General features: G+C 42.7%; 1 protein-coding gene across 9 annotated transcripts in view; it reads left to right on the forward strand.

The window, feature by feature from the left end:
• Positions 1-10,926: 10,926 nt before the first annotated feature.
• GPATCH2L (G-patch domain containing 2 like) overlaps positions 10,927-12,878 on the forward strand; it is a 56,395-nt gene continuing 54,443 nt past the window's right edge. For 8 of the 9 annotated variants that reach the window (XR_013160374.1, XR_013160373.1, XM_077123135.1 and 5 more), the window contains exon 1: positions 10,927-11,054. The gene's annotated coding sequence lies outside the window, so the exon portion shown is untranslated. The other variant, XM_077123136.1, reaches the window with a different exon arrangement.

Here is a 12,878-nt window from a genome sequence, read left to right on the forward strand (position 1 = left end):
GCCAGGTCAGTCAAGGAAGGCTTCACAGAGGAGGTGGTGTCTAAGTTGAGTTTTGACAAGTGAAATTGGATTTTTATAGTTTGGGGAAAGTTGCTGCTGGGTAGAGGAAGCAGCAAGAAAGAGATAATCTTAATTGCAATGCCAACAGTTCAGGCAGGACAAATTGGGAAATTAGGATACGTGGGGGGGGGGTGTTGGGGGGATAAGAGCCCCTTCTGTGTCACTGGCCCCCACCCCACTCCAGCACCCCATCGCCTGTCTCTCAAAATCCAGGACATTTCTCAAAATCTGAGACAGATTGACTTCTCTCAGTGCCAGAGAGAAAGTTATCATTAGCAGAGAATTAAGAGTGATGAATAGTGCACTCCCCCTCTCAAGCGGCCCCCCGGCCTTATCTGGTGGTGAGGCCGAGCTGGACAATGCGGAGGGGTGGGAGGAGAAATCGAAGGAGAGGGAGAAAATGAAAACAATAAATACTAAGTTCAAGAAAAAAGGGAGCGCAGCGCTGTTCCCACTTGTTAGATTGAAGGCGCCTCTCCAGAGGGGGGAAGGCTCCAAATTGCTAATTAGCGCCTCTGAAAAGGCCTTGCTGTGATATGCGCGCCGCTGAAAGGCGGCTCTTAATGAAGTCGCGGCGAGCCCTCTTCGCTTTGACTGGCCTTCATCCCTCCTCCGAGCCCCGGGCCCGCCGGAACAATGAGGCGGGGAGCGCCCGCTCCCCCAGGCCTCGCCGGGACTGCCGGGGCAGCGCGCGCGGGGAGCGGCGCGGCGCCGGCGAAATGTGGAGGGGGAGATAAGGCCGAGCAGAGGGAAGAGGCTCACTCCCAGGGGCCCAGGGAAAATTTGCAGTTATTATGAAGGAGATGAGACAGATTAAAAGCCCTTGTGTTCGCCGCTCTGCCCCTTTATTTAGTGGCTTCATCTATGAGATGAAAGAAGTTGGAAATGACTTTCTCTGCTTGGAGCTGCAAGAAGCTTCATGGCACATTTCTTGACTTTATTCCTTCTTTTGTTTCTCTCTCCTTTGCCTTTAACCCCTGAAAGGCTTCCCTGTGAGCCCGTAGGTGCACGAGGCCGGGAAATAGGGACTGCCAGGGGCCTCCCACGCTGACCACTGGCAGCCAGACCTTGGGGGAGGGGTGTATGTGGCTCCGGCCCCGCCCTGGGGCAATGGCTGAGCTAGTGAGAGATGTAAGCTTGTCTTCCCCAGAGAGCTCTACGAGGAGGCTGGATGATCCATTACCCACTTGGATCAGGGGAATGCCCTGGGCCAATTCCAGAGCTGCAGCAGAGCTTGTGTTTAATTAAGCACGGGGAATTGGCAACCAGACCACCTGGCTTCATACCCAAACCCCACCATACGTTACCCGAGACCTTGGGTAACATTTAACATCTCTGTGCCTCAGTTTCCTATCTCTAAAATGGCAATGATGATAGCAATACTAATACCTTCTTTATAGGGTGGGGTAGACATTTCTCTGAGTTTTTCATGCCTCCTTGTCTCCACACCCTTTGTTAGTGCCTCTCCACACCAACTCTGGGCTTGGCCACAGCACTCGCTTTAGCCAATAGGAAAATTACAAACTTGGTACAAACAGAGGCTTGGAAAAGTGCTTGTGTGTTTTCTGCTTCCTTTCTTGGAATTCTACTGCAGACATAACATGCCAGGGCTAGCCTCTGGTCGTGAGAACATGCCTGTGCCATCCTGCTGGAGGCATGTGAGAGGTGTGTAGAAGAGAGTCAAGTTGTCTTGGACAAAGACATTCTAGAATGCTAGCTCCTAGTTGACTGCAGATGCATTAGCAAGCCCAGCCAAGATCAACCAACCCTTGTCAGATAGGCAGAACTTCCCAGCCAGTCTATGGACTAGTGAAAAATGAGAAGTGGATATTGTTTTAAGGGATTAAGTTTCGGGGTGGCTTGTTATGCAGCATTATTATGACAATATGTAACTGACAGACAAATTGGTGCCTGGAAGTTGGGTGTTGCCAAAACAAAACAAGATTTAAAAAACACAACCCTAACATATATGGCATTGGCTTTGGCACTGTAAAGTAAGTGGAGGCCAGAAAAGATGGTAAGGAAGCTACTATAGTAGCTGGAAAAAAGGTGACCTGTTATGTATGGTAAAATAATTGATAAAACTGCTGTCTGAGGTAATGCGGGTGTGGTAGTTAGGTTCAGGTGTCAACTTGGCCAGGTGAAGGTACCTAGTTCTGTTGCTGTGGCCATGAACCAATGATATGTGAAGCCCATCTGTTGTTGATTACATCTGCAGTCAGCTAGGAGGCGTGCCTGCTGCAATGAATGTTGTTGATTTAATTGACTGGAAGCTTAAATGAGAGAGCTCAATGTAGCACAGCTTAAGTAGCTCAGCATACCTCATCTCAGCGCTTGCAGCTCAGCCCAGGCCTTTGGAGATGCAGAAAGGAATCACCCCGGGGAAAGTTGTTGGAACCCAGAGGCCTGGAGAGAAGGCCAGAAGAGATCACACTATGCCTTTCCATGTAAGAAAGAACCTCAGTTGAAGGTTAGCTACCTTCCTCTGAAGAACAATATGTTTTAACGAAATAAATCCCCTTTTATTAAAAGCCAGTCCATCTCTGGTGTGTTGCATTCTGGCAACTAGCAAACTAGAACAGTGGGAGATAGAAAAAATATTTAATAAATGCATGGGATTGAGTAATGAGATTTACAGGTAGAATGTTGAAAGGATAGGCTGGCTCTTACTAACTGAATATGTTAAGGTACAAAAAAGAAAGAGATGAGCTAAAGCTGGAAATGACCAGTTTTTAGCAGAGTTTAGAGGAATTATAAATTTGGAGGGCCCAGAATTTGCTGATTAAGACTGTTCCTCATCCCCAGTCTCCCTAGGCAGGCTTTGTATTTTTCAAAGTAACACAAGGCCTGAAACTTTTGCTCCAGCATTAATGGAATAATAGGAGACAGGACTTACCCTCCAACTTTAAATGGCTGTAGGAATACAAAATTTTCAGCACCTAAAAACTAACATTTGCAATGTCTGAAAAAAAACGATAAAAAGATTACCAAGCACAAAGCAACAGGAAAATCCACACAGAATGTAATGAAAAGAATCAATTAATAGAAAAAGACCCAGAAATGACACAAATGACAGAATTACTAGACAAGGACATTGTACAGCGTTTATAGCTATATATCTTATGTTTAATAAGGTTCAGAAAAACATGAACATTTAAAGAGAGATATGGAAATTATAAAAAAGTCCCAAATCTAATGTTTATAAAAATTCAGTGTTTGAGATGAAAATATATTGGACGGGATTAATAGCAGAATACACATATCAGAAGAAACGATTAGTGACCTTGGTGACATAGCAAAAGAAACTATCCAAAATTAAAGAGAGAAAAAAGATCAAAACAAAACAAAAAAAGCAACTTAAAGTAGCCTCATATATATGTAACTTGGAGTCCAAGAAAGAGAAGTAAAGTGGGGGAAGAAAAGATATTTGAAGAAATAATAATTGGAAGTTTTCCAAAGTTGATGAAAAATTTAAAGTCACAGACCCAAGAAACTCAATGAATCCCAAGGACAATAAACATGATGAAATGACACTGACAATCATATCAAATTGCTTAAAACTAATAACAAAGAGAAACTCTTAAAAATAGCTAGAACATAAAGACACATTATATACAGAGGAAAAAAATATAACAATGACAGAAGTTTTGTCTCATAAATAATACAAGCCAGAAGACAGTGGGGGCAACATCTTTAAAGTACTAAAAGAAAAACCCTGTCTACCTAGGATTCTCTACCCAGCAAAAATATTTTTCAAAAATGAAGACAATATAAAGATTTTTTGAAACAAACCAAAGATGAAAGAATCATCACCAGTTCACCAGAACTACAGGAAATTTTAAAGAAAATACATCGAGCTGAAGGAAAGTTATACTATATAGAGATCTGGATTCTCACAAAAAGGGAATGAAAAGCACCAGAAAATTTAAGTATTTGTGAAACTATAATATATATATATATATATATATATATATATATATATATATTTAATTTCTTTAAATGATAGTTGACTAGTTAAAGCAAAAAAATATTATTGTGAGTTTTATGCCATATGTAGGCGCTGAATGTATGACAACAATAGCACAAAGACTGGAAGAGAGGAAATGGAAATATTCTGTTGTAAGCATCTTATACTAGGTATAAAGTGGTACAAAACTGCTGAAAAGTAGACAAAGATAAATCAAAGGTGTACAGTATATACCTTAAAGCAACCTCCAAAAATACAAAACAGAGATATAGCTAAGTTAACAAAGGAGACAAAATGAAATCATAAAAAACACTCAATCTAAAAGGAAGCAGACAAGAAAAAGGAAATAAGGACAGATGGGAAATAACAAAATAGCTTGATGGTTGATTATAACCTAACCATAAATAATCTCATTAAATGAAAAGTTCTAAACAACCCAATTAAAGGAAATTGTCAGATTTTAGATGAAAAGGCACAATATATGCTGCCTACAAGAAACACACTTGAAATTTAAAAGCAAAAGTAATTTAAATGTAAAAGGATGGAAGTGATATACTATGTTGTGTTAGGTTGAATAATCACTCTCAAAGACATCCTAATCCCTAGAACTTGTGCATATCACCTTACATAGCAAAAGAGACTTTACAGATGTGATTAATTTAATGATCTTGAAATAGGGAGATTCTCCCTGATTATCTGGATGGGCCCTAAATGCAATTATAAGAGTTCTTATAAAAGGGCGGCAGAGGGAGATTTGATCACAGAAGAAAGCAATAGGACCACTCAAACAAGATGCTATACTGTTGGCTTTGAAGATGGAGGAACGGGCCACAAGACAAGGGGTGCAAAGTATGCAGCTCTAGGAACTAGCAAAGGCAAGGAAATGGATTCTTCTCTAGAACCTCTGGAAGGGGTATGGCCCTGCCAACATCTCAATTTTGGCTCGGTGAAATGGATTTCAGACTTCTGACTCTACCCCTTGTTTGCTTCCATTGCCATCCACTAAAGAACAAGCTCATCCAAGCAGAGAGGGTGAGTGATCTATGCTGTTCCTTTAGACCCTCATTACCTGCCCTTATGGGTCCTGCATCTTGTGTGAGCCCCTCTCAACCACAGAACGCCAGCAATTTGTAATGCTAAACTTTCAGTGGAAGAATGATTTTTTACACCAAAGGGCAGAAGTTTGGGTACACATTTCACTGTCACTTCTATAAAGGTATTATAGAAAGGGGGACATGAGCAGAGGAGTTAGGAGTTTTGCTAGACAAAGAGGCAGCAGCATCTTTTGGTCCTCAGGGTGGGCAGCAAGATGAGGCGGTGGTGGTGGATGTGGGAGGGTGGCCGAAATAATGGGCAGGTGTAAAAGCTAGGATGGTCTCAGCTGTAAGTAGAAAAAAAAAACTTATGCCAAAGGTGCTTAAGTAATAAAGATATTTGTTATGTCACATAGCAGGAAGTTATGGATTAGATTCTTCAGTGTTTGCTTCAGGGCTTAGCAGTGTCATCAGGGATACGGGTGCTTTCTGTCTGTCTGCTCTACCATCCTCAGTGTCATCTCCATCCTCAAGTTGGTAGCAAGAAGGCCATGGCATTTCTAGATGTCACATCCAGACACAAAAACTTCCAGAAGAAGAGAGACTTTCTCTTTCTGAGACTCTAAGAGAGGAAACATCTCAGAAGGTGTCTCCAAAGCCCTCCCTGCATTTCTTCTTGGTTCATTATTGTGTCGTATGCCCATTCACAAAACAATCTGTGTGGAAAAAGGATTGGTCATCCCTCGAGATGGTAGGAAGGGTCAATATTCCCTGGCACATGGTCTGGTGGGGGAAGGTTCTGTTCGGAAGAAGAACGGGGAGGTTGCCTGGTAGGAAGCCAGTAGGTCCACCACAGTAGCAGCGGCAGAGAGAGGGAGAAGCAGGGTTAGATGAATCTAGCTTAGAGATAAAGTGCACAAGCTTTGGATGCAGAGGAGATGGGTTTTGGTCTTGGTTCCACTACTTACTAATCATATTTTCACCTATAACCTGGGGATGATGTAACACTGTAGTAGGCCGGATAATGGCCCCCTGGAATCTGTGGACATGTTAACTTCCCTGGCAATAGAGACACTAAGGTTAAGACCTTGGCATGGAGAGATTTTCCTGGATTACCGAGGATAGGTGATTAACCCTTTCTAACCACATGAGTCCTTATAAAAACAGAGACCCTTTCCCAGCAGTAGTCAGAGAGAGATGTAAGGACAGAGGAAGGGTAAGAGAAAGGCGATGTTGCTGGCACAGAAGATGGAGAGAGGGGTCACAACACAAGGAATGCAGGCAACTTCCCCTACAAGTTGGAAAAGATAAATGAAGCAGATTCTCCCCTAGAGCCTCCAGAAGGAACACGGCCCTGCCAACACCTCAATTTTAATCTGCTGAGACCCATGTCAGATTTCTGACCTCAGAACTGTAAGCTAATACATGCGATTTGTTTTAAGCCACTAAGTCTGTAGTAATTTGTTACAGCAGCAATATAAAACTAATACAAACCCCTAGGTCAAAACGATTATTGAGAGGATTACATGAAATAATTTTAAAGATCTCAGCATCATTTCTGGCCCATAGTAAGTCTTCAATAAATGCTACCTCAACAAAACCCCAGACTCAACAGGGTTGGGGAGGGTAAGGGCCTGAGAGGTGAGGCAAACTCGGCTGCCCATTCTGGACCAGGGAAAGTGTGGTCCCTGACGCAGTGTGTTCTGTAAGAGTTCTGTTTTTCTTACTGCTGCTGCCAAGGAGTACCTGGCAGGTCCCCCACCCCCAATCCCTGCTTCCAAAGAATTTTCCTATAAAAGAGAAGGTACCAGGTGTGCTGGTTCCAGGGAGGAGGCGAGTTGCTGAGTTAACTCATTTTCCAAGTACATGCTGATGTTTTCTGCCCTTCTTGGGGCACTACTTGATCAGTAATATATCTCCAACATTTGTTAGGTGTCAGCTGCTGGAAAAAATTCTGGAAAGATGCCAGGAGGTCTTGGATCAGTTCAGAGAAGAGTCAAGGCAGGAAAAAGAGAAATGGCAAAGAACTGTGGAGATGAGAGAATGAGGAATTCATTCCTTTATCAAATGTTTACTGAGCGCCCTGTGATGTGCCATGCACCGTTTAGGTACTGGGGGACGGGGAGTGGGGGTGGGTACAAAGGCAAAAGGACAGACAATGCCCCTGTTCTTATGGAACAGGAATAAACAAGGTAACGTTGGTTTATGGTAAGTGCCATAAAGGAAATAAAACAAGGTGGTAAGATAGGAAGTACTTTAGATCATATTAGGAAGGGACTCTCTATGAAGGAGACATTTTAGCCAAGTTCTCAAACGTGAGAACCAGCCTCCCTACCCTCCAAAACTCTGTAGAAAGGTCTTAGGAGCATGACAGCATATGCTAGGGCCCTGGGATGCAGGGAGAGAGAGTTTGGCTTGCTGCACAGGGAACAGGGCCAAGATGAGGCTGAGAAGAAGGTAGGGACCAGATAGCATCTGGTTGTGCAGGCTATGGTGAGGACTTCAGTTTTATTATAAATGCAGGGAATCCAGTGAATCAACAGTAGAACTTTTTTGTTTCTTTAAAAAATGTTTTCGTGGGGAGTTAAAAGGAGAAACCTCTTATTTCTTCCCCATGTGCAAATCCTTTTTCAGTGGGGATTTCTTCATTCAACTAAGACCTTCATTCTAATGGCAAATTGAGGGAAAATTCTGTTTACTAAACTCTTTTCCTCTTCTCAGTAACTACTAATCTTTTTGGAGGACTGCACCCAGCTAGTCAGTCTTTGAGCGTCACCCACCCTCTTCCACCCACCTCCCCCAACTTCCCCTTGCGGTCGGTTCAGAACTCTTTATCATTAGTGATTTCCTTAATCATTATGTTTGATGACCTTTCCTTAGAACTGCTCATTCCCAATTTTCCTTTTTTTCCTCTTAAAACTCTGCTCTTTGGCTTCTACACATGATTTTCTTCAAATGCTCTCTGCCCCCTTGAAGCTATCCCTTTTGTCTCCTTCTTTGGCTACCTTCTTCCCTCCAGTGGCCCTGCTTATGGCTTCCAAACCACCTAAAGGTGGATTTTTAATTTAAATTTTCTCTTAAGATTGGAAGAAGTACTTCTAACTCCCTGCTCCAGCCTTTATTAACCAACAGTTGTTTTTTTAATTGACAGTAGTTACTGAGCACTTACACATGCAAAGCACCATGCCAGGGTCTGATGTGAATATGATGAGTAGACAGGGAACCATGGGTTTCATTTTTGCTAACACAGGTATATCTCCAGAGCTTAGCATTGGGCCAGGCATGTTGTCACTGCTCAGTAGATATTTGTGATTTAGGTGGGAAGGTAAACTTGCCCATAATTGACTCTAGTTCAAGGTTGAATGAAGAAAATGCTGCAATAAAGGTGCTGGCACATGCTGGAAGAGCACAAAGGAGGAGCCAGAGAATGGGAAAGAACAAGGAAGGCTTCCTGGAGGTGGCATTGGCACTGAGCCTATAAGTCATCCCAAATCCCAGGGGTGTTCAAGAAATGGCAAGTGGTCTGGTGTGGCTCAACCATGTGGCAAGAAGTAGAGGCAGATGGATGAAGTAACATGATCCAAATTGTATTTTAGGAAACTCAGTCGAGTGCCAGTGTAGAGAATGGCTTGTTTGGGAATAAACTGGAAGCAGGAAGAACAGTAAGGGGGCTGCTACATCATCAAGAAGAGAGGCTGTCTATCCAGAGGAGGTCAATGGCAGAGCAAAAGCAAAGGAGGGAAGATGGAGGCAAGATTCCTGTAGAAGTAGAATCCACTAGGTTTGACATTTAACTAGTTGAAGGGGTGTAAGGAGGAAGCAGAAACTAAATGTGGCTTTGAAACTTCTCACCTATGTAATTGCATTAGGTGATTTCCTAAAGGGAACACTTCAGAAAGGGCAGATTTGGTAGGGATTGGTGAAGAAACTGAGCTTTGTTTTGATATCTTAAATTGGAGATACTGGTGGAGTAAACAGGTGGAGCTATCTAGCAGAAAGCTGAAAATAATAGCTGAATTTCAAGAAATTTAGGAGCTCTCAGTTTTGACACTATAGGAACTAATGTGATTTGCCAGAGAATATCATCCAAGCAGAAAAGAGGGCTGAAGGCTGCAAAGACCTGTTGAACATTTCCACCTCTCTGTCGTGTGAGAGTCATAAATTCAGCATGTCCAAAATGGAATTAATCGTTTTCCCACCATACCTGTTTCTCTTCCTGACTTCTCTAGTTGGTTGAATGGTACCAACCATTCTCTTAGTCATTCAGGCTCAGAACTGCAGTCATTTTTGTCTCCTTCCTTAACTCTACACGAATTTCATTTACTGACGATCCATAAAGACAACAGTTAGGAGATAAAGCCATTTATAATGGGAGTAATTTGGACACTGTGTAGTTTATTATTTTGGTCATATTCCTAAGCAAGTTAGATTTAATTTCTTTTATACATGAAGTGTCATAGTATACATTTTTATCAAAGCATACAGCCATACAGAATGTAAACAATCATAAATCAGTGACTTTCTATGTCATTAAATAATTTTCCACAATCTCAATTTTAAAAGGCTGCAAGATATTCGATCCATAGATGGAAGTTACCATAATTTTGTTAATTAACCCTTGTAGCAGGATTTGACTTTTTCCTGTGTTTTCATTCCTCTCTATGCTGCAGAGATAAGCCTACTTATATTTAACACTTTTGTCCCCATTGCTGATTTTTACTTAGAATAAAACTCCTACAGAAGCAGAATTGTGGAGTCAAAAGGTACGAGCATTTTAAAAAGGAAATTTTTAACTTTGAAATAGTTTATATTTACAGAAAAACTGCAAAGATACTGCAGGTTATATATAGCCCACGTCCAATTTCCCCTATTATTAATATCTTATATTAGTATGGTACATTTGTCACAGTTAATGAACCCATTCTGATTCATAATTATTAATAAAATCGATACTTTATTCAGCTGTCTTCAGTTTTTACCTATCCTACACTTTAGGATACCATCTAAACAGCATTACATTTAGTTGTCATATCTTCTCAGGTTCCTCTTGACTGTGAGTTTCCCAGATTTCCCTCGTTTTTAATGACTGATAGATTTGAGGACTACTGGTCAGGTATTTTGTAGACTGTCCATTCATTGGGATTTGTCTGATTTTTTTTCTTATGATTAGACTGGGGTTATGGGCCTTGGGGAGGAAGGTATTACAGAGATAAAGCGCTATTCCTATCACATCCTATCAAGAATACTTACTTGCAACATGATGTCACTGCTAATTAGTTAACCTTCATCACCTGGCTGGAGCAGTGTTTGTCAAGTTTCTCCACTGCGAAGCAACAATTTGTTTCTGCCCCTTTTCATACTGTGCACTTTAGAAGGAAGTCACCATGAACAGCCCACCCTGAAGGAGTACAGGTACCACCTCTCTGAAGGTGAAGAAGCTGTATCAATTATTTGGAATTCTGCCTGTACGACTTGTTTGCGCTCTCCCATTTATTTATTCAATCACTTATTTGTATCAGCATGGACTTATAAATATTTCTTTTATATTTTATTACTACTTTATTAATTTTGTTGCTAAAGCCATGTTCATTTGTAATGCCCTGAGTAACTCACTGTAAAGCTACTGGGGCCAAAGATTAAACCATCTCTCATAGATAAGAATGTGGATCCATTCCCCCTGCAACTTTACACATTCTTTGTAAAAGTAGGTCAGCAAGTAAGTGCGCCGCCAACGCTTCTCCCCAGCACCCGGTTTACTGACGCCTCCAACAAAGGCGAGGACAGATCCCTGGTAATTCTCCAGGGCGGAAATGGGCGCGGTCGCAGGGCGGAAGCACCGGGTAGTGGGCGGGCCAACTGTTAGGGTCAGCCCCTCCCACTCCGCCACTGCTCCACCCCTCCGGCCTAGACCGGAAATGAGGTCAGAGAGGGAAACCCCGGCGGGGAGACTCGGCCCAAAAAGCTGTGGCCGTCGGAGGTGGCTGTGGCAGCCGGTGAGGGGAAGGAGTGGGATGAGAGGGCTGGAGTTTAGGGGGCCCGTGCCAGCAGGGATCTGGTCTTCGGGCTTTGGCTAAGCAGCTAGGGGCACCGTGGGGCCGCCGCCGCCGGTGGGAGGGGCCGTGGTGGCGGGGCCTTGCTTTTCAGGGCCCATCGTCCCCATTCCTGGGTGTAAGGGTCGAGCCGTCTCAGGGACGATAGTCCCCTCCTTTTCCTTCTCCTTTCTGTCTCTTTTGGGCCGGCGATAGCCTGAAGGCTGGTGTCCCGAGCCTTGGTCGTTCTAGCTCTCGGGGACTGGCTAGAGCCTAGGGTACAGCCCCCCTTGACACGCTTTTCGTCACGTATGCGACCATATTGCGATCCTCAACAGAGGGAGAGCGCAGCCGCCAGGACTTATAATTTTTTTTTGGCAGCTTCTGCCCTAGAAGTGCAGATCCCCTACCCCTGCTGAGCCCAGAGAAGTTGCCTCCTGTCTTCATCCTCCCTCACCTCAGCCTTCCTCTCTTCTGACCTCCTGTCCACAAGCTTCCTCTTCCTTCCTGAGCGTGACTCAGGCGGCCTCACCTCACCTTGTGTTCTTTTCTGGACCTGGGGGCTCCGCTCGTAGTGTGCACCCGAGACTGGAGGAGTTGGAATCCCAGGGTTTTTCTATCGCCCACTGCAGGCACTGCAGTGGTGGGGGCAGGAAAGAATTCTGTACACGTTCGAATAGAAGTTGTTTGATTGAATTCGCTCCATGTTAAAGTTGGTATAGTTCTGCCTGACTTTTTAAAGGAGTACTTTATCAGGGAAGTAGACTTAGACATGCTGCTCCTACTTTTTTTTTTTTTTTTAATCTGTTTTGGTCTGAGGGAAAGTTGCTTCCCAGACACAAATCTTGGCGTTTTAATCCACTTCTTATTACTTAAAGGGATGTGGTCTTTTTATGTGTGTGGCTTGTAACACTTGGAGTTTTGTTTGGTTGGTAGTTTTGGAACCAATGTCCTTATTGCTCCCACAAATGTGGCGATTAAGCCAGCAGACTGTTTTCTTGCGTTTGAATTCTCTGGCATAGGCACAGCGTGAAAACAGGTTTTAGAAAGCCCTTTGCAAAGTGTAAACTGCATGGACAGAAATATAGTCTGAGTGTGGCACCACCCAGGGATTTAAGTTCTAATTATGGTTCTGAAATACTTTGGGCTTAACAAGGGCTAGGGAAAAATGATCATTTAATTCGTATTATAATTAAACGTTGTACAAATTATGCTAGACATTTCCACTTAAAAGGGAATTTTGACAGTTGCTCCCATTACTCTCATCCCTTGAAGGTTTGTACCTGGTGATCTCTGAAGTGTGATGGTTTGATGAAAATGAGTAGAAAAATAGGAAATTTTAGAAGTCTTAGAGAGTCCACTTCATTCCTATAATCTTATTTCAGTTATATCTTGTTTTTGTATGACTGTGTGGTGCTAAAACAGTTGATTAGGATGATTACTAATTTATTTTTTGAGGGATGGGGAGAAGAATATAAAATCTGTTAATTATTCAAAAAATGTATGACCCACTCTAAGGTGCTATACCTGGTAGCTTTCAGGTAGTAGTTGGAACCAGAAAGGTGGAAATTTAGCCTTTTTTTTCTTCGGTTATGAATATAAACCTGTTTCATTACAAGTTTTTGAACCACTGAAACTGTAGTCTTTAAAATGTCTTGCTAAATTGTCTTTCTGTTCCCTGCCACATGCATTCTCTCCAGTAATCCAAGACTACAGAAAAATCGTTCATCGTGTTCAATATCATGGTGAGACTGGGTCCTATCCTATGTTACCCCAATTTTGCTCCTG

This window comes from Tamandua tetradactyla, chromosome 12 (assembly GCF_023851605.1).
Source record: "Tamandua tetradactyla isolate mTamTet1 chromosome 12, mTamTet1.pri, whole genome shotgun sequence".
Lineage (NCBI taxonomy): Eukaryota > Metazoa > Chordata > Mammalia > Pilosa > Myrmecophagidae > Tamandua > Tamandua tetradactyla.